The sequence below is a fragment of the Pan troglodytes genome, chromosome 5, assembly GCF_028858775.2.
Source record: "Pan troglodytes isolate AG18354 chromosome 5, NHGRI_mPanTro3-v2.0_pri, whole genome shotgun sequence".
Taxonomy (NCBI): Eukaryota; Metazoa; Chordata; class Mammalia; order Primates; family Hominidae; genus Pan; species Pan troglodytes.
In genome coordinates, this window is record NC_072403.2 from 69,035,538 (window position 1) to 69,054,744 (window position 19,207).

General features: G+C 42.2%; 1 protein-coding gene across 2 annotated transcripts in view; it reads right to left on the minus strand.

The window, feature by feature from the left end:
* Positions 1–19,207, minus strand: part of LGSN (lengsin, lens protein with glutamine synthetase domain) — a 292,498-nt gene that overhangs the window by 51,044 nt on the left and 222,247 nt on the right. The window contains exon 1 of one of the 2 annotated variants that reach the window (XM_054685912.1): positions 2,253–3,171. The exons of the other annotated variant lie outside the window; for it this stretch is intronic. The gene's annotated coding sequence lies outside the window, so the exon portion shown is untranslated. Of the gene's footprint in view, positions 1–2,252; positions 3,172–19,207 lie in introns of those variants that run through there. 2 annotated transcript variants of the gene reach the window in all.

Consider the following 19,207-nt stretch of genomic DNA (forward strand, 5'->3'; position numbering starts at 1 on the left):
TAGCCATCACCAGAATAGTATACATTGTACCTGTTAAGTAATTTCTCATCACTCATCCCACTCCACCCTTTTGAGTCTCTACTGTCTATTCACAGAAGACATTTTTATAACACCATTAATTTTAAAAAATTGGTAGCTGGTGTTGTCCTTGTTTCCTTCTTTTATTGGCATCATTCTACTTATTGTGATAATACCTACAAATTCTTGAGAGCACCAAATCCTCATATATATATATATATATATATATATATATATATATACACACACACACACACACACAGGTTATGTTAATCAATATTAGCATATTTAAAAATATAATAATAATGGGCATTGTACATATTAACATAAATAGCATTTTTTATAGAAAATTGATGTATTTCTTATTTTCACAAATTGCTCTAATGTCTAGCTTAAGAGAAAAACCACTGGAATCTTGTATATGTTTTTGCATTCTTTTTTTTTTTTTTTTTTTTTGAAACACAGTCTGCTCTGTCACCCAGACTGGAGTGCAGTGGTGCGATCTGGGCTCACTGCAACCTCTGCCTCCCGGGTTCAAGCAATTCTCCTGCCTCAGCCTCCCAGATAGCTGGGATTACAGGCACCCACCACCACACCTGGATAATTTTTAGTATTTTTAGTAAAGACAGGGTTTCGCCATGTTGGCCAGGCTGGTCTGGAACTCCTGACCTCAGGTGATCCACATGCCTCAGCCTCCCAAAGTGCTGGATGACAGGCGTGAGCCACCGCTCCCAGCTTGCATTTATTCTTTTGATACAGCCCATGTCATTCAACCTCTGGAAAACTTCACTATACACTAATGCTAGATGAGAATGAAAAGGCAAATAGGGTCTTACCATTATTGTGAAAATAATTTTGACCTCACAGTCTCCTCAAAGGTTCTTGGAATCCCTAGGGGTCCCTGAACCATACTTTCAGAACTGCTGCTGTAGTGAAACAACCAGCAGATTAAAGACTTGAGTTCTATAGGAAACACTGTTTTTTAAAGACATATCACATAGTTTTCTTGATAACGGTTTCCTTTTGTGCAAAATGTGGTTTAGGGCAAGATGATCTCAGGTTTCTCTTATCTCTGTTCTGTGATCGTGTAAGATATTAAATGAATTTTATAAAACAACTGAGAATACACATTGTCTTCATGAGCACATGGAATATTCTCCAGGACAGACTATATGTTAGGACACAAAACAAGTCTAAACAAACTTTTAAAAATTAAAATTATATCAAGTGTTTTCTCAGACTACAATTAAATAAAACTAAAAATCAACATCAAGAGGAACTTTGGAAACTCTACAAATACATGCAAATTAAACAACATGCTCCTGAATGGTCACTGGGTCAATGAAGAAATTAAGAAGAAAATAAAAAAAAATTTTTTTGAAACAAATGAAAATAGAAAAACTACATACCAAAATGTGTGGGGTACAGCAAAAGCTCTGCTAAGAGGGAAGTTGATAGCAATAAACACCTACATAAAAAAAAAAAAAAAAAAAAAGGAGGCTGCGCACGGTGGCTCATGCCTGTAATCCCAGCACTCTGGGAGGCCGAGGTGGTCACATCACGAATTCAGGAGATCAAGACTATCCTGGCCAACATGGTGAAACCCCGTCCCTACTAAAAACACAAAAATTAGCTGGGCGTGGTTGAGCGCCTGTAGTTCCAGCTACTCAGGGGACTCAGGCAGGAGGATCTCTTGAACCTGGGAGGCAGAGGTTGCAGTGAGCTGAGATCACACCACTGCACTCCAGCCTAGAAGACTGAGTGAAACTCTGTCTCAAAAAAAAAAAAAAGGAGAAAATTTTCAAATATATAATCTAATGATGCACCTTAAGGAACTTGATTAAAAAACACAAAACAAACAAACAAAAAGAACAAACCAAACCCAAAACTAGTGCAAGGAAAGAAATAATAAATATCAGAGCAGAACTCAATGAGATAGAAACTAATAAAATAATACAAAGGTTCAACCAAACACATTGGTTCTTTGAAAAGATAAACAACATTAATAAATCCCTAGCTAGACTAACCAGGAAGAGAGAAGATCCAAATAAGCAAAATTAGAAATGGAAAAGGAGACATTATAACTGATATCACAGAAATACAAAAGATCATCAGACACTGTTATAAACAATTATACACTAACAAACTGGAAAATCTAGAGGAAAAGGAGAAATTCCTAGAAACATAGAACCTACCAAGATTGAATAAGGAATAAATAGAAAACCTGAACAAACCAATAATAAGTAGCAAGGTAGAATCAGGAATAATGTGTCCGGAATTGGTGGGTTCTTGGTCTCACTGACTTCAAAAATGAAACCGCAGACCCTCACGGTGAGTGTCACAGCTTTTAAGGTGGCGCATCTGGAGTTTGTTCCTTCTGATGTTCAGATGTGTTCGGAGTTTCTTCCTTCTGGTGGGTTCGTGGTCTCGCTGGCTTCAGGAGTGAAGCTTCAGACCTTCGCGGTGAGTTTCACAGCTCATAAAAGCAGTGTGGACCCAAAGAGTGAGCAGTAGCAAGATTTATTGAAAAGAGTGAAAGAACAAAGCTTCCACAGTGTGGAAGGGGACCCGAGTGGGTTGCCACTGCTGGCTTGGGCAGCCTGCTTTTATTCTCTTATCTGGCCCCACCCACATCCTGCTGATTGGTAGAGCCGAGTGGTCTGTTTTGACAGGGCACTGATTGGTGGGTTTACAATCCCTGAGCTAGACACAAAGGTTCTCCACGTGCCCACCAGATTAGCTAGATACAGAGTGTCCACACAAAGGTTCTCCAAGGCCCCACCAGAGTAGCTAGATACAGAGTGTCAATTGGTGCATTCACAAACCCTGAGCTAGAAACAAGGTGCTGATTGGTGTGTTTACAAACCTTGAGCTAGATACAGAGTGCCGATTGGTATATTTAGAATCCCTGAGCTAGACATAAAGTTTCTCCACATCCCCACCAGACTCAGAAGCCCAGCTGGCTTCACCCAGTGGATTCCGCACCAGGGCTGCAGATGGAGCTGCCTTCCAGTCCTGCGCCATGCACCTGCACTCCTCAGCCCTTGGGTGGTTGATGGGACTGGGCACTGTGGAGCAGGGGGTGGCACTTGTTGAGGAGGCTTGGGCCTCACAGGAGCCCACGGAGGGGGTGGGAAGCTCAGGCATGGCGGGCTGCAGGTCCTGAGCCCTCAGGCCCCACGGGAAGGCAGCTAAGGCCCAGCAAGAAATCGAGCACAGCACTGGTGTGCTGGCACTGCTGGGGGACCCAGTACACCCTCTGCAGCCGCTGGCCTGGGTGCTAAGCCCCTCATTGCCCAGGGCCAGCAGGGCCTGCCGGCTGCTTTGAGTGCAGGGCCTGTCAAGCCCACGCCCACCCAGAACTCCAGCTGGCCCGCAAATGCCGTGCACAGCCCCAGTTCCCACTCGCGCCTCTCTCTCCACACCTCCCTGCAAGCTGAGGGAGCGGGCTCTGGCCTTGGCCAGCCCAGAAAGGGGCTCCCACAGTGCAGCAGTGGGCCGAAGGGCTCCTCAAGTGCCACCAAAGTGGGAGCCCAGGCAGAGGAGGTGCCAAGAGCGAGCGAGGGCTGTGAGGACTGCCAGCACGCTGTCACCTCTCAGTCCCCCCTCTAAACAGGACACCCCAACTGCTGTTGGGAATTTGGCTGATGACCACTCTAGCTACTTCCTGCTGGATAGGGGTGAAGAAGGGGCCCTGCAGTTGTAGTGTCCTTCAGAGGGGAACTCTCTAGGCCAGGGAAAGTGCCAGCGGGTCGGTCCAGGGGTCCTCGGTAGAAGTTGTTAGTTGAACTCATTTGGGGTTCCATTTGTAAAACCATCTGTAGCTTGATGGCCTCGATTCTAGAGGAAACAAATTTGACAAGAAGGTTAAAAATACAGGCCCCAAAGGTGAGTAACAGCAAGATGGCTGCCATGGGACCTAGAAAGGGGAGAAGCCATGTTGCCCAACTCCAGAGGTTGGTATAAGAATCTGAAAGGTGTTGTCTGATTTCGGAAGCCTTTTCCTGTAAATGCTGGGCGGCATCTCATTCTATCCCCGACTGGTTAGTGTAGAAACAACACTCTTCCCCTAAGAAGGTGCAGAGTCCTCCTTTCTCAGCAGTGAGGAGGTCTAGGCCTCAGCAGTTTTGGAGAGTCGCTGCTGCCAAAGAGTCTATTTGGGATTGTAAAGTAAGGATAGATTTCATTATTTCTTGCAAACTGTCTGAGAGGCAGATATGGGTTGAAGATCCACATAAGTAGGATATGCCTTGGCTGGGTAGATAGACATTTACCCTGGCTTTTAAAGGAATAGGGTACACTGTTTTTTCTTTACTACTTCCATCTCTCTTTCTTTCTCTTCAACTTCTCCTTTGTCTTTTCCTCTCTCTGTCTCTTTCTCTTTCTCTTTCTCTCTTTCCTTCTTGCTGGTCTTTCCCTACCTCTGCCAGCCACTTATGCTGCTGTTCTCCCCTCTCCTTCCCATTTTGATGGCTTTGGTAGTGTAAGACTCCCACCTCTTTGTGTTCCTGCACCGTGTGCACTAACTCCATAACTTCCCTGTGGCATCCAGTGGGGGTTCCCAGAGGTTAGGAACTCCCATTCTTTCCATATCGCAGCATGGGCATGTAGGATTAGATAAGCATACTTGCTATCTGTATACACATTTATTCTTTTTCCCTTTCCCAGTTCTAAGGCTCGGGTAAGTGCCACTAGTTCTGCTAACTGGGCACTGGTCCCTGGGGGAAGAGGCTTGCTTTCAAGTGTGATTACATCAATAACTATGGCATAACCTGCCCTTCATATCCCATTTTCCACAAATGAACTTCCATTGGTATATAGGTTAAGGTCAGGATTAGTTAAGGGGACTTCTAAGAGATCACCTTGGGCGGCATAAGTCTGGACTATAATTTGTTGGCATTCATGCTCGATTGGTTCCCCTTCCTCTGGGAGAAAAGGGGCAGGGTTGAGGGCCACGCACATGCATATTTGAAGCACTGGTCCCTCAAGGAGTAGTGCCTGGTATCTAAGTAGGTGGTTGTCTGATAGCCATAAACTTCCTTTGGCACCTAGTATGCCATTTACATCATGAGTAGTCCAGACAGTGAGATCCTTTCCTTATATTATTTTGATAGCCTCTGACACTAAGATGGCCACTGCTGCAACTACCCTTAAACAGTGAGGCCAGCCTTTTGCTACTACATCAATTTTCTTACTTAGGTATGCCACTGGTTGTGGGGTTGTCCCACGAGTCTGAGTAAGGACTCCAAGAGCTATCCTGGCTCTCTCTGTGACGTAGAAAGAGAAGTTCTGTCCTGTAGGAAGGCTTAAAGCTGGAGCTTGTACTAGGGCCTGCTTTAAGGTTTTGAAGGCTGTTTCTACCTCTGGTTCCCATTATACTAGATGAGTATTTGCCCTCTGGGTTTCCTTGATTGGAGTATAGAGGAGCCTGGCTATCTTGCTGCATCCAGGGATCCATAGTCGGCAAAAGCCGGTAATTCCAAGGAACCCTTTCAACTGTTTTAATGACTTAGGGTGAGGATAAGCCAGTATAGGCTGTATTCATTCCTTGCTGAGGGCCCTGGTCCCTCTGGCTAAGATTAGGCCTAGATATTTAACCTGCTGTAGGCAAAGCTGGGCCTTCGACCTAGACAACTTGTACCCTTGATTAGCTAGAAAGTTCAACAGATCTAGAATAGCCTGCTGGCACGAGGCTTCCGAACTGGTAGCCAGAAGTAAATCATCCACATATTGAAGGACCAGAGTGCCTGGACTTGAGAAGTAGCTTAGATCTTGGGCCAGTGCCTGACCAAACAGATGAGGGCTATCCCTAAACCCTTGGGGCAAGACCGTCCACATAAGTTGGGACGTGTGGTCTGTGGGATCCTGGGAGTCAGAGTGCAGGGGAATACAAAAGAAGGCATCCTTGATGTCCAGAACCATGAACCATTCTGCTTCCTCTGGTATTTGAGAGAGCAGGGTATAGGGGTTGGGTACAACTGGATATAGAGGAATTACTGCCTCAATGAGTCTAAGATCTTGCATTAGTCTCCACTGACCATTCGGTTTTTGTACTCCCAGAATTGGGGTGTTGCAGGGACTGCTGCATTTCCTTACTAAGCCTTGCGCTTTCAAATGTTTAACAATATTCTGTAATCCTTTATGAGCTTCAGGCCTTAAGGGATATTGCCTTTGATAAGGAAAAGTTGTGGGATCTTTTAACCTGATTTGGACTGGGCGGGCATTTTTTGCCTTTCCAAATTCTCCTTCCAATGCCCAGACTTCAGGGTTGATTTCCTCCTCAAGTAGGGGAAAACAAATGGGTAACTTTTTCCCCATATTCATGCAGATAATAGCTCCAGCCTTGGCTAATATATCCCTCCCTAATAAGGGTGTGGGACTTTCAGGCATAACAAGAAAGTCATGTGAAAAGAGCAAAGTCTCCCAATTACAACTGAGAAGGTGGGAGAAATACCTGGTTACAGGCTGTCCCAGGATTCCTCAGATGGTAATGGACCTTGAGGACAGTCGTCCAGGACAGGAGATTAACACTGAGAAGGCCGTGCTAGTGTCCAGGAGGAAGTCAATTTCCTGGCCCTCAATAGTTAAACATACCCGGGGCTCAGTGAGGGTGATGACATGGGCTGGCACTTGCCCTGGGCACCCTCCGTCCTGTTGTTGGATCATCTGGTTGGGGCTTCTGACCCAGGGAACCTTCATCCTCTGGGGCAGTGCACCTTCCAGTGATTGCCTCAGCATAGTGGACATGGACTAGGGTGTAGCTTATTTCTCATTGGACAATCTTTTTTAAAGTGTCCTAGTAAACCACACTGATAACAAGCCCTACCAAGTGATTGGCCTGCTCCATTTTCTGTCCTCTCTGAACCACCAAGATTTGTTTGTCTGAGGGCCATGACTAAGGCTGCAGCCTTTCTCTGATCTCATTTTTCCTTTTGGGCCTGTTCCTCTTGGTCCCTATTATAGAACACCGAGGTTGCCAGGTTTAATAATGCCTCTAGATTTTGTTCAGGGCTCAGGGCTTGCTTTTGGAGCTTTCTCCTGATATCTGCGGCTGATTAGGTAATAAACTTATCTTTTAGAATCAATTGACCCTCGAGTGATTCAGGTGACAGGGGAGTATATTTTCTTAAGGCCTCTCGTAGCCACTTGAGGAAGGCAGAAGGATTTTCTTCCTTTCCCTGAGTTATGGTGGACATCATTGAATGGGCTTTTTTCTAATTCTCCTTAGTCCTTCTAGAACACAGGTCAACAGATGTTTATGACTCCAGTCCCCATGATCTGAGTCAAGGTCCCAGTGGGGATCCACACTGGGGATGGCTTGCTGACCAGTAGGGAATTTGTCCCTTTCTTCAGCTGTCATTCTGTCATTTACTTGACTAAGCTACCAGGTAGCTCCAAACTCTCGGGCTGCAGCTAAAGCCGCATTCTTTTCATTAAAGGCCAGGGTTTGATCTAACAGTAGCATGACATCTCTCCAAGCGAGGTCAAAGGTTTGCCCTAGACCCTGTAGGACATCTATGTATCTATCAGGATCATCTGAAAACTTCCCCAGGTCTGCCTTGATCTGTTTTAAATCAGAGAGGGAGAAGAGGACAGGTACCTGAGTTGGGCCAAATTCCCCTCCCCCTACAGCTTGAAGGGGACATAACAAATAGCCCGGGGGGTTTTGTGGTCCTTTGGAGATTTCTTTGCTTATTTCCTTCTGGGCAGGGGAGATTAGAGGAGGATTATCGTTAATAGGAAGGGGAGCTATAGGGAGGCTAGGATATGGGTGTAAACTGAGAGGTCCTCCTCTGGGATGTAAATTGCAAGCTTTGCATAGTTGTGTGTTCTCCCTCAATGAAAAGAAAGCTTGGACATAAGGTATTTCACTCCATTTGCCTTCCCTCTTACAGAAAAGATCAAGCTGCAGGATAGTACTGTAATTTGTACTTCTCTCAGGTGGCCATTTTTCCTCATCAGAGAGAGAATATTGGGGCCAAGCCATAGTGCAGAAAAAAATGAGCCACCTCTTTTTCAGGGTTTGTGGGTCAAATTGGTCCCAATGGCTTAGGATACATTTCAAGGGTGAGCCTGTTGATGCCTGAGTGTTTCCCATCTGAAAGACAAAACCGCCCGCGGTTTTGGTTTATTTTGTTTCTCCGCCTGCCCAAGAACCCACAACGGTCCCTGGACCCTGCTGATCGGAATAGTTGTGCTCACCGATGCAGCAGCAGAAAACAACCCCTGCCCAAGAACCCACAACGGTCCCTGGACCCTGCTGATCGGAATAGCTGCACTCACCTACGCAGCAGCAGAAACACTAGTTTTCCTCCCAGACCACATGGAGGACCGAGGAAGGTCAGATTTAGTGGTCCTTACTGACGCATTCTGGAAAGCCTGCACCCTTGCCTGTCCTGCTAGACCACAGGGAGGACTGACCGAGAAAAATTGGATTTAGTGGCCCATACCGACGCATTCTTGAAAACCTGTTAGAGTCCTAAGCATTCTCCTGTTAGTATTGGGATTTTACCCCTTTCCTATAAAGATGTTATGCCCCAAAAATGAGGTGGAGGGCCATACCCTGAGGGAGGGAAGGGATCTTCAGGGTTGGAAGAGTGACACCTTTTGTCCTCACTTATATGAATAGGAAGGATACAATTTCTGAGACTCCCCATATCCTAGCTTCAGGAATAGCTTTTGTTAGGCCTGTTAGTCTGAGGAGGGATCCTAAAATTCCAGGGAGTGCCCACTATGACGGGGCTTTGGGCAAAAATTGTGTCTTTCTGATTGGTGAGCCCAGGTGCCTAAAGAAGGTAACAGAGTCCTGGAATTTTTATTAGAAATCATTCTTATAGGAGAAACTAGAAAAGCACCAGAGACAGGTAGCAATTTTTAGAAGCGGGTCTAACCTCAGAGAAGAGAGGTGAGAGGAAGTTTGTCTGGCAGGCATTGGGACCCAGGGGGCAAGGGTCAGGATAGATAGTATAGATGGGCGAGTCTCACTTGGGCAACATGCCTTTGAGAGTTCCGCTCATGGCCGCAGGGTCAACCAACTTGTTGTTGGGACCCCAGAGCTGCATGGCTTTCCTCTCTGTCAACCCTTGGCTCAGCCCAGAAGTAAAGGAAAAGAGGAAGCTGTTTCTAGGCAAACCAATGGTCCCAACTCCAAAGAGTTGGGGGTTGTTAGAGAGCCCTTTCCTGGAAAGCCTGACACCCATGTCTTTAGTCCAGCGGCCGCGCTAGTCGCTTTCAACTGGCTGACAGGTGCCCGGTATTTAGCCCCCGAATTCTAAGGAAAGACAGGACAGAAGAGCAAGCGAAAGGGGTCCGATGGTACTCACTGCTTGGTGATAGGTGATGGTCTCATCGCTCAGCAATAGGCAATGGTCTCACTGCTTGGCGATTGTCTCACCACATGGCGGTAGGTGAAAGTCCCTTCGTGGTCACCAACATGTGTCCGGAATTGGTGGGTTCTTGGTCTCACTGACTTCCAGAATGAAGCCGCGGACCCTCGCGGTGAGTGTTACAGCTCTTAAGGTGGTGCGTCTGGAGTTTGTTCCTTCTGATGTTCGGATGTGTTCGGAGTTTCTTCCTTCTGGTGGGTTCGTGGTCTCGCTGGCTCAGGAGTGAAGCTGCAGACCTTTGCGATGAGTGTTACAGCTCTTAAGGTGGTGCGTCTGGAGTTGTTCGTTCCTCCCGGTGGGCTCGTGGTCTCCCTGGCTTCAGGAGTGAAGCTTCAGACCTTCACAGTGAGTGTTACAGCTCATAAAAGCAGTGTGGACCCAAAGAGTGAGCAGTAGCAAGATTTATTGCAAAAAGTGAAAGAACAAAGCTTCCACAGTGTGGAAGGGGACCCGAGCGGGTTCCCCCTGCTGGCTCGGGCAGCCTGCTTTTATTCTCTTATCTGGCCCCACCTACATCCTGCTGACTGGTAGAGCCAAGTGGTCTCTTTTGACAGGGTGCTGATTGGTGCGTTTACAATAAGAAGTCTCCCAACACAGAAAAAGCTGAGGACTGGATGGATTAACTGATGAATTCTACCAAATTGTATGCAGAAGAACTAATAACAAGCCTTACAAAAAGTTGAAGGGAAGGAAATTCTCCCTAAGTTATTCTACAATGCAAGCATTACCCTGGCACCAAAACCAGGCAAGAAAAGAAAAGAAAAGAAAGAAAAGAAAAGAGGGAAGGGGAGGAGAGGGGAGGGGGAGAGAAGAAGGAAAGAAAGAACAAAAGAACAAAAGAATGAAAGAACGAAAGAAAGAAAGAAAAAGAAAGGAAGGAAGGAGAGAGAGAGAGGAAGGAAGGAAGGAAGGAAGAGGGGAGGGAGGGAAGGGAGGGAGGGAGGCAAAAAAAAGAAAAGAAAAAGGAAGGGAAGGGGAAGGGAAGAGGAAGGGGAAGGGAAGAGGAAGGGGAAGGGGGAAACTACAGGTCTATATGCCTGATGAACATAAAAATCCTCAACAAAATATTGGCAAACTCAATCCAACAGCACATCAAAAAGATAAGACACTATAATCAAGTGGGACTTATACTGTGGGTGCAAGGATGGTTTGACATAGGCATATCAATGAATATGAAACATCACATCAACAGAATGAACAAAAACCATATGATCATTTAAATAGATGCAGAAAAAGCATTTGATAAAATTCAACATGGCTTCATTATTAAAGCTCTCAAAAAACTCGGTGTAGAAAATATACTTCACAATCATAAAGGCCATATATAACAAATGCCCAGCTGACATTTTACTAAATAGGAAAAAGTTGAATGCCTTTTCTCTAAGAACTGGAAGAAAATAAGGATGCCCGTTTTAACCACTTATATTCAACATAGTACTAGAAGTCCTAGCCAGAGCATCAGTCAAAAGAAAGAAATAAAAGGCATCCAAATTGGAAAAGAGCAAGGCAAATTGTTCCTCTTTGCAGATGACATGATCTTACATTTAGAAAAGCTAAAAGACTACAAAAAAATTCAAAAATGATAAATTCAGCAAAGTTGCAAGATACAAAATTAACATATTAAAAACCAGCAGCATTTCTATGCACCAATCATGAAATATCTGAAAAACAAACCAAGAAGATAATCTCATTTACAATAGCTACAAAAAAAACTAGAAATAAATTTAACCTATTAGATAGAAGATATCCACAAGGAAAACTATAAAACATTAATGAAAGTAATTGAAGAGGACACAAACAAATAGAAAGACTAATTCCATGCTCAAGAATTGGAAAAATTAACACAGTGAAAATGACCATACTGCCCAAAGCAATCTACATATTCAATGCAATCCCTATCAAAATATTAATGTCACTTTTGTAGAAACAGAAAAAACAATTCTAAAATTTCCATGAAACTGAAAATGAGCCCAAATAGCCAAAGTAATTCTTAGCAAAAAGGATGAAGCTGGAGGCATCACACTACCTGACTTCAAAATATATTACAAGTTTATAGTAACCAAAACAGCATGGTTCTGGTATAAAAATAGACCCATAGACCAATGAAACAGAATAGAAACCCCAGAAATAAATCTGCATACTTAACGGCCAGCTGATCTTCAACAAAGCCATCAAGAAAATACATTGGGCTGGGTGCAGTGGCTCACATCTGTAATCCTAGCACTTTGGGAGGCCGAGACGGGCGGATCACGAGGTCAGGAGATCGAGACCATCTTGGCTAACACGGTGAAACCCCGTTTCTACTAAAAATACAAAAAATTAGCTGGGCGTGTTGGCGGGCGCCTGTAGTCCCAGCTACTTGGGAGGCTGAGGCAGGAGAATGGCATGAACCTGGGAGGCGGAGCTTGCAGTGAGCCGAGATCGCGCCACTGCACTCCAACCTGGGAGACACAGCGAGACTCCGTCTCAAAAAAAAAAAAAAAGAAAATGTGCTATACATACACAATGGAATACTATCTGGCCATAAAAAAATGATGAAATCATGTCATTTGCAGCAATGTGGATGGAACTGGAGGTCATTCTGATAAGTGAAATAAGCCAGGTGCAGAAAGACAAATATTGAATATTCTCACTCATATGTGAGAGCTAAAGAAGTTGATCACATAGAGGTAAAGACAGATATCACAAACTGGTAAGATTGAGTGGGGGAGGATTAAGAGAAGTGGGCTAATGGATACAAACATACAGTTAAATAGAAGGAATAATTTATAATGTTGATAGTAGAGTAAGGTGAGACTATACAACGCATTTTTTAAAAGTTAACAACAATGTTTTGTATTTTTTTAAAGAGCTAGAAGAGAGGACTTGAAATGTACTAAACGCACAGAAATTATAAATACTTGGATAATTGATACCTTAAATACTTGATTTGATCATTACACATTCTATAAATGTAACAAAGATTCACATGTAGCCTATAAATATGTACACTTACAGAGTATAAAAATAAAAGAAAAACAGAGAGAGAGACCCATCTGCAGTCCCTGCACTTACTTATGCTTTAGATGGTATTACTAGTTTCACACATGCCTTCACTCCCATGCTGTAATTGTAATACAATTTTTAAGGTCATTTTCCCTATAGAATATCTGTGTGTGTGTGTGTGTGTATATATATATATATATATATATTTATGTATAAAATTATAAAGTTTCTATGTATAGATTATATGGAATAATAAAAAATAATGATTTTTTTTTTTTTTTGAAATGGACTCTCGTTCTGTCACCCAGGCTGGAGTGCAGTGGCATCATCTCGGCTCATTGCAACCTCTGCCTCCCAAATTCAAGCGATTCTCCCACCTCAGCATCCCGCGTAGTAGCTGAGATTACAGGTGTGCATTACCACGCCCTGCTAATTTTTGTATTTTTAGTAGGGACTCGAATTCCCAACCTCAGGCAATAGTACCGCCTCAGCCTCCCAAAGTGCTGGGATTACAGGCGTGAACCACCATGCCCGGCCCCAAAAATTATGACATTCCTCTCTTTTCTTTTTTTTTTTTTGAGATGGAGTCTCGCCCTGTCACCCAGGCTGGAGTGCAATGGCACAATCTTGGCTCACTACAACCTCCGCCTCCTGGGTTCAAGGAATTCTCCTGCCTCAGCCTCCCGAGTAGCTGGGATTACAGGCACACACCACCATGCCTGGCTAATTTTTTTGTATCTTTAGTAGAGACGGGGTTTCACCATGTTGGCCAGGCTGGTCTCAAATCCCTGACCTCTTGATCTGCCCACCTCGGTCTCCCAAAGTGCTGGGATTACAGGTGTGAGCCACTCTGCCTGGCCTGACATTTCTAAATGTAATGTAGTTTCCTAAAATACAAAAAGCCAGCCTGGCCAACATGGCAAAATCCTGTCTCTACTGAAAACACAAAAATTAGCCAGGCATGGTGGCATAGAGCTGTAATCCCGCTACTCATGTGACTGAGGCATGAGAATCACTTGAACCCAAGAGGCAGAGGTTGCGAGGTAGAGGTTACAGTGAGCCAAGATAGCGCCACTGCACTCCAGCCTGGGAGACAAAAGCAAGACTCTGTCTCAATTTTAAAAATAAATAAATAAATAAATACAAAAAAGACTTTGGACGAGGTGAGGTGGTTCTCACCTGTAATCCAGCACTTTAGGAGGCCAAGGCAGGCAGATCACTTGAGCTCAGGAGTTCGAGACCAACCAGGGTAACATGGCCAAACTACATCTCTACACAAAATACAAAAAATTTAGCCAGGCATGGTGACACATGCCTGTGGTCCTAGCTACTCAGGAGGCTCAGATGGGAGGATCACTTGAGCCCAGGAAGTTGAGCCTGCAGTGAGCCATGGTTGCACCACTGCACTCCAGCCTGGATAACAGAGTGAGATACTGTCTCAAAAACAAACAACAAAAATATGCAACATAAGAGAAAGTTTGGTGATGATTATGTAAGAACTCTGTACTATTTTATTTATGTATTTATTTATTTCTCTTTTGAGATGGAGTCTTGCTCTGTTGCCCAGCCTGGAGTGCAATGGTGCAATCTTGGCTCACTGCAACCTCCACCTCCCAGGTTCAAGTGATTCTCCTGCCTCAGCCTCCCAAGTAGCTGGGATTACAGGTACGCACCACCACGCCTGGCTAATTTTTGTATTTTTAGTAGAGACAAGGTTTCACCATCTTGGCCAGGCTGCTCTCAAACTCCTGAGCTCAGGTGATCAACTTGCCTTGGTCTCCCAAAGTTCTGGGATTACAGGCGTGAGCCACCGTGCCCAGCCAGAACTCTGTAATATTTTGACAACTCTTCTTTAAGTTCAAAATTATCTCAAAAATAAATAAATAAATAAATAAGATGCCATTATAGGCACTCTAACATCACCACGATTGAGATCATAAGAGTAGGGTTTGGGTTGGGGGTACAGCTACATTTCAGATTCCTCCATAGCCCCTGTCTGCTCTTCAGGCCCTCACTGAAGCTCTGAACCTCAGGGATTTTTTATTTCTTCCTAGTTCAATCTTAGTAGGTTATATATGTTCAGGAATTCACCCATTTCTTAATAGGTTTTCCAATTTTTTGGCATATGGTTTTTCATAACAGTCTCTGATGATCTTTTGTATTTCTGTAGTTATCAGTTGTAATGGCTCCTTTTTCATTTCTAATTTTACTTATTTGGGTCTTGTTTTCTTGGTTAGTTTAGCTAACAGTTTATTGATTTTATCTTTTCAGGAAACAGACTTCATTTTATTGATCCTTTTCTTAGTCTCTATTTTGTTTCATTCTGCTCTGATATTTATTATTTTTCTTTCTTTCTAATTTTGGGTTTGGTTTGTTCTTGCTTTTCTGCATCCTTAGGTTGTTTATTTGAAATCTTTCTATTGTAATGTAAGCATTTATTGCTACAAATTTCCCTGTTAGAACTTCTTTTGCTGTATTTCATAGGATTTGTTGTGTTGTGTCTCCATTTTAATTTGTTTTGATCATTTTTTATTTCCTTCTTAATGTCTTCATAGACCCAATTATTATTAAGAAGCATGGTGTTTAATTTCCATATATTTGAAAACTGTACATTTTCAAAGTTCCTCTTGTTATTCATTTCTAGTTTTATTCTATTTTTATCTGAGTAGCCACTTGATATGATATTGACTTTGTTTTAATTTTCTGAGACTTGTTTTGTGGCCTAATATATAGTCTATCCTGGAGAATGTTCCATGTGCTGATGAGAAGAATGTGTATTCTGTAACTGTTAGATGAAATGTTCTGTATGCCTGTTAAGTCCATTTGGTCTATAATGCAGATTAAGTCTGATGTTTCTTTGTTGATTTTCTATCTGGATGATTTCTCCAAAGTTGAGAATGGGATATTGAAGTTCCTAACTGTAATTGTATTGGAGTTTAATCTCTCTTTAGTGCTAATAATCTTTGCTTTACCTATCTGTGTGCTCCTATATTGAGCGCACATATATTTACAATTGATATATGCTCTTGCTGAATTGATCCTTTTATCATTATATAATTATCTTTGTCTTTTCATTGTTGTTGTTTTTTATGTAGAATCTAATTTGTCCGACATAAGTATAGCTACTCCTGCATGCTTTGTCTTCCATTTGCATGGAATATTCTTTTCCTTCCCTTCGCTTTCAGTGTATGTGTGTCTTCACAGGCGAAGTGTGTTTCTTGTAGGTATCATATAGTTCAGTCTTGGTTTTTTTCCATCTATTCAGCCAGTCTGTATCTTTTAATTGGGGAATTTAAACCATTTATAATCAAGATTGTTATCAATAGGTGAGGACTTGCTCCTGTCATTATGTTGTTTTCTGATTATTTTGTATATCTTTTGTTCCTTTCTTCCTCTTTTATTGTTTACTTTTATGATTTGGTGGTTTTCTGTAATGATAACTTGATTTGTTTCTCTCTCTCATTTGTGTATGTGCTCTACCAGTAACTTTTATATTCTCATGTGTTTTCATGATGTCAGATAGCATTTATTTGCTTCCAGATGTAGGATTCCCATAAGCTTTTTTTGTAGATCCCCTCTAACAGTGATTAATTCCCTCAGTTTTTGCTTTTCTTATAAAGACTTTACTTCTCCTCATTTTCTGAAAAAAAGATAGCTGTACTGGTTATAGTATTCTTCTTAACTAGCAGGGTGTTTTTTTTCTTTCAGCACTTTGAATATATCAACTCATTTCCTCCTGGCCTATAAGATATATACTGAGAAATATGCTGTTGGTCTGATGAGAATTCCCTTATGTGTGACTTGACGCTTTTCTCTTGCAGTCCTTAGAATTCTTCTTTGAGTTTTGATAGTTTGACTATAATGTGCCTTGGAGAAGACCTTTTGGGATTAAATCTATTTGGGGATCTTTGAGCTTCCTGTATCTAGATGTCTATATCTCTCTGAAGATTTGGGAAGTTTTCAGTTATTATATTATTAAATAGATTTTCTACATGTTTCCCCATCTCCTCTCCTTCTGAAACTCCCAAAATTAAATATTTGTTCACTTTTTGGTGTCCTACATGTAACATAGGCTTTCTTCATTCTTTTTTATTCTGTTGTTGTTGTTTTGTCTGACTGGGTTACTTCAGACCTGTCTTCAAGTTCAGAAATTCTTTTTTCTTCTTGATCTAGTCTATTGTTGAAGCTCTCCCTTGTATTTTTTTTTTCCTTTCATTGAATTCTTCATTTCCAGGATTTCTGTTTGGCTTTTTTTTTTAATGATATCTATCTCTTTGTTGAATTTCTCATTCATATCATGAATTGTTTTTCTGATTTCCTTGTATGGTTTATCTTTTATATCTCACTGAGTTTCCTTAAGATCATTATTTTGAATTTCTTAGGCATTTCATAGTTTTCCTTTACTTAGGATCTATTATTACAGAACTATTATTTTCCTTTGGAAAGTCATATTCCCTTGCTTTTTATGGTTTTGTGTGTGTGTGTGTGTGTGTGTGTGTGTCTTTACATTGTTATCTGCACACCTGATATAACAGTCACTTATTCCAAATTTATGGATTGGTTTTTATAGCGAAAGACTTTTTTCCTGTAAAAGTATCTATAGCGTTGGTTGTGTAGTGTGCTTTGGTTTTGATTATGAGTGGATGCAGTAGTGTAGTCTCCATATGATTTCTTCAACTGTAGTCAACATCAGCAGTGTCTCTGAGTTCCTCAGTGGCTTAGGCTACACTTGTTAGTGTTGGCTTCAGTGAGGCTCTGCTGGAAACTGGAACACCAGGCAGTCCAGGCCTCAGGCTCATGGGAAGTGCATATAGGTACCAGCAGAAGCAAGCTGATCCTCAGGCCCCTAGATGGCACACATGGATGCCAGCAGTGGCAGTGGCAGTGGGCAGGGCCGGCCGATCCTCAGGCTCCCACACAGCATGCATGAGCACCACTGGTTGTAGGTGGTATGGACTGATCCTCAAGCCTTCAAACAACATGTGTAGGCACTGGCAGTGGTGGGCTAGGCAGGCCTGTCCTTACACTCCCAAACAATGTGTGTGAGTGGATCGGTCTTCAGGATGCCTGAAAGCATGCTCAGGTACTTGTCCGTCCTGTCTCTAGAGTGGCTGGGGTTGCTGTCAGTAGCAGCAGCCCCAGGAAGGTAGCTCCCAGGCTCTGGGGATTATGCATTATGGCTCCTTTTGTCCTGGGGGAAGACTTCCTGGTGTGCTAGTCCACCTGTTCCCTGGGATATAGGACACTGCATTGGCTAGTGTGATGGAACACCCTATGACACTGGAAAGGAAGGGTCCAGCTGGCATTATGACATTGCAAACCCTAAATTGACATTTGAGAATGTCAGTGGGGGCTAAAGGGATATTTGCTTTGCCTTTTTTTTCTTCCTAACATCTAAAACCCTTCCTATATTGGAAGAAAACCCTATCTTGAGAGTCTTTGTGCCAGTTATACACTGACTATCACAACAGAAACAGAAAATACAGATTCTCAAATGTCTAACAATGCAGCCAACCTGTGTACCTTATCTAAGCATAGATATGTGTCCTCTGTTCAACCACTTAGAGCTACCAGCATTCTAAGTCAAAGGAGCAAGGATGCAAAGGAGCAGGGATGGTGAAGATTTCATTTTAGAGCTGGTAGCAGTGACTGAAAGTTCTAGTTTCCAGGGGTAAAAGTAGTGATGGTACAAGTCACAAGACATGGTGTCCCATGGGTGATATCAATGGGTCAAGCTACATCACCCAGTGTACAGTGGCAGAGGTATCTTTGTAAGGCCAGTTCTGTGTTATGCTTTTGGTTGTAGTTCAGTCTGTTACTCTTCATTTCCAAGCTCCCTGATGACTCTGCAAGCTGTTCAATGTCTTTACAATTTCATTTTCTGTTTAAATCAACCAATTTGATTTCTGTCACTGAGAACCCCAATTTATACATATTATTTATGCAATTATAGAATTAGTTCAGTTCAAACAATTTAAGCAATAGTATTTTTTAACTTGAAATGTTATTATTTATGTATTGGCATATAATAGATTATTTAAGGCTGTTAAAAATTATTTAAAATAGTTAAAAGAGGGTTGGAAATAGTCATGACACATGCTATGATTCAATAAACGTAATGAACACAGCAAGTAGTACACATTAAATAGTTATACTTTATGTCTATAAAGAAAATATTAGAAACATATTTTTTAAATTCAGTCAACAAAATGAACTTGAACGTCAGTGTCCAAGAACTACCAAAGAGAAAATTGCTCAATAATTTCATTATAGTGTGATTCATAAGATCTCACTAAAAGCACTGAAGTGTATTCTATATACGAAGGTTTGGTGATCAGCTTTTTAAATTTTACTCGTGAAATAATAGGAATTAACACTGTCCCTTTTTACATCGATCAGAACCATGCACTGAAACTCAGATATAACACAAGGCTTTCAAATTCTGGCCCTAGCATATGTCAGCTTGATTGTGTCATTTAGCCTTAATCCTTATTCACCAATCATGTTTCCTGCAGTGATGTCACACTGACCATTAACCATATGGGAGTCAATCTCCTCTCTCCCCTACATTCACTTATTCAGCCTGCTTTTGACTTGAAAGTTTTTCCTTGTTGGATCAAAATATTGCTTCCTCTCAAACATATGAGACATTTTCAGATTCACTTCTTGGTTTTAATGACATTTTAAAATTTGTTTAATATAAAAGTCTTCAAGTTCCTTATGCTTTAATTGCAATAATGACTTGCCTATTCATATGAGTTATAAATATAATAGTTTGAATAATGTTAATTATGATTTTATACCAATAAAATAGTTGA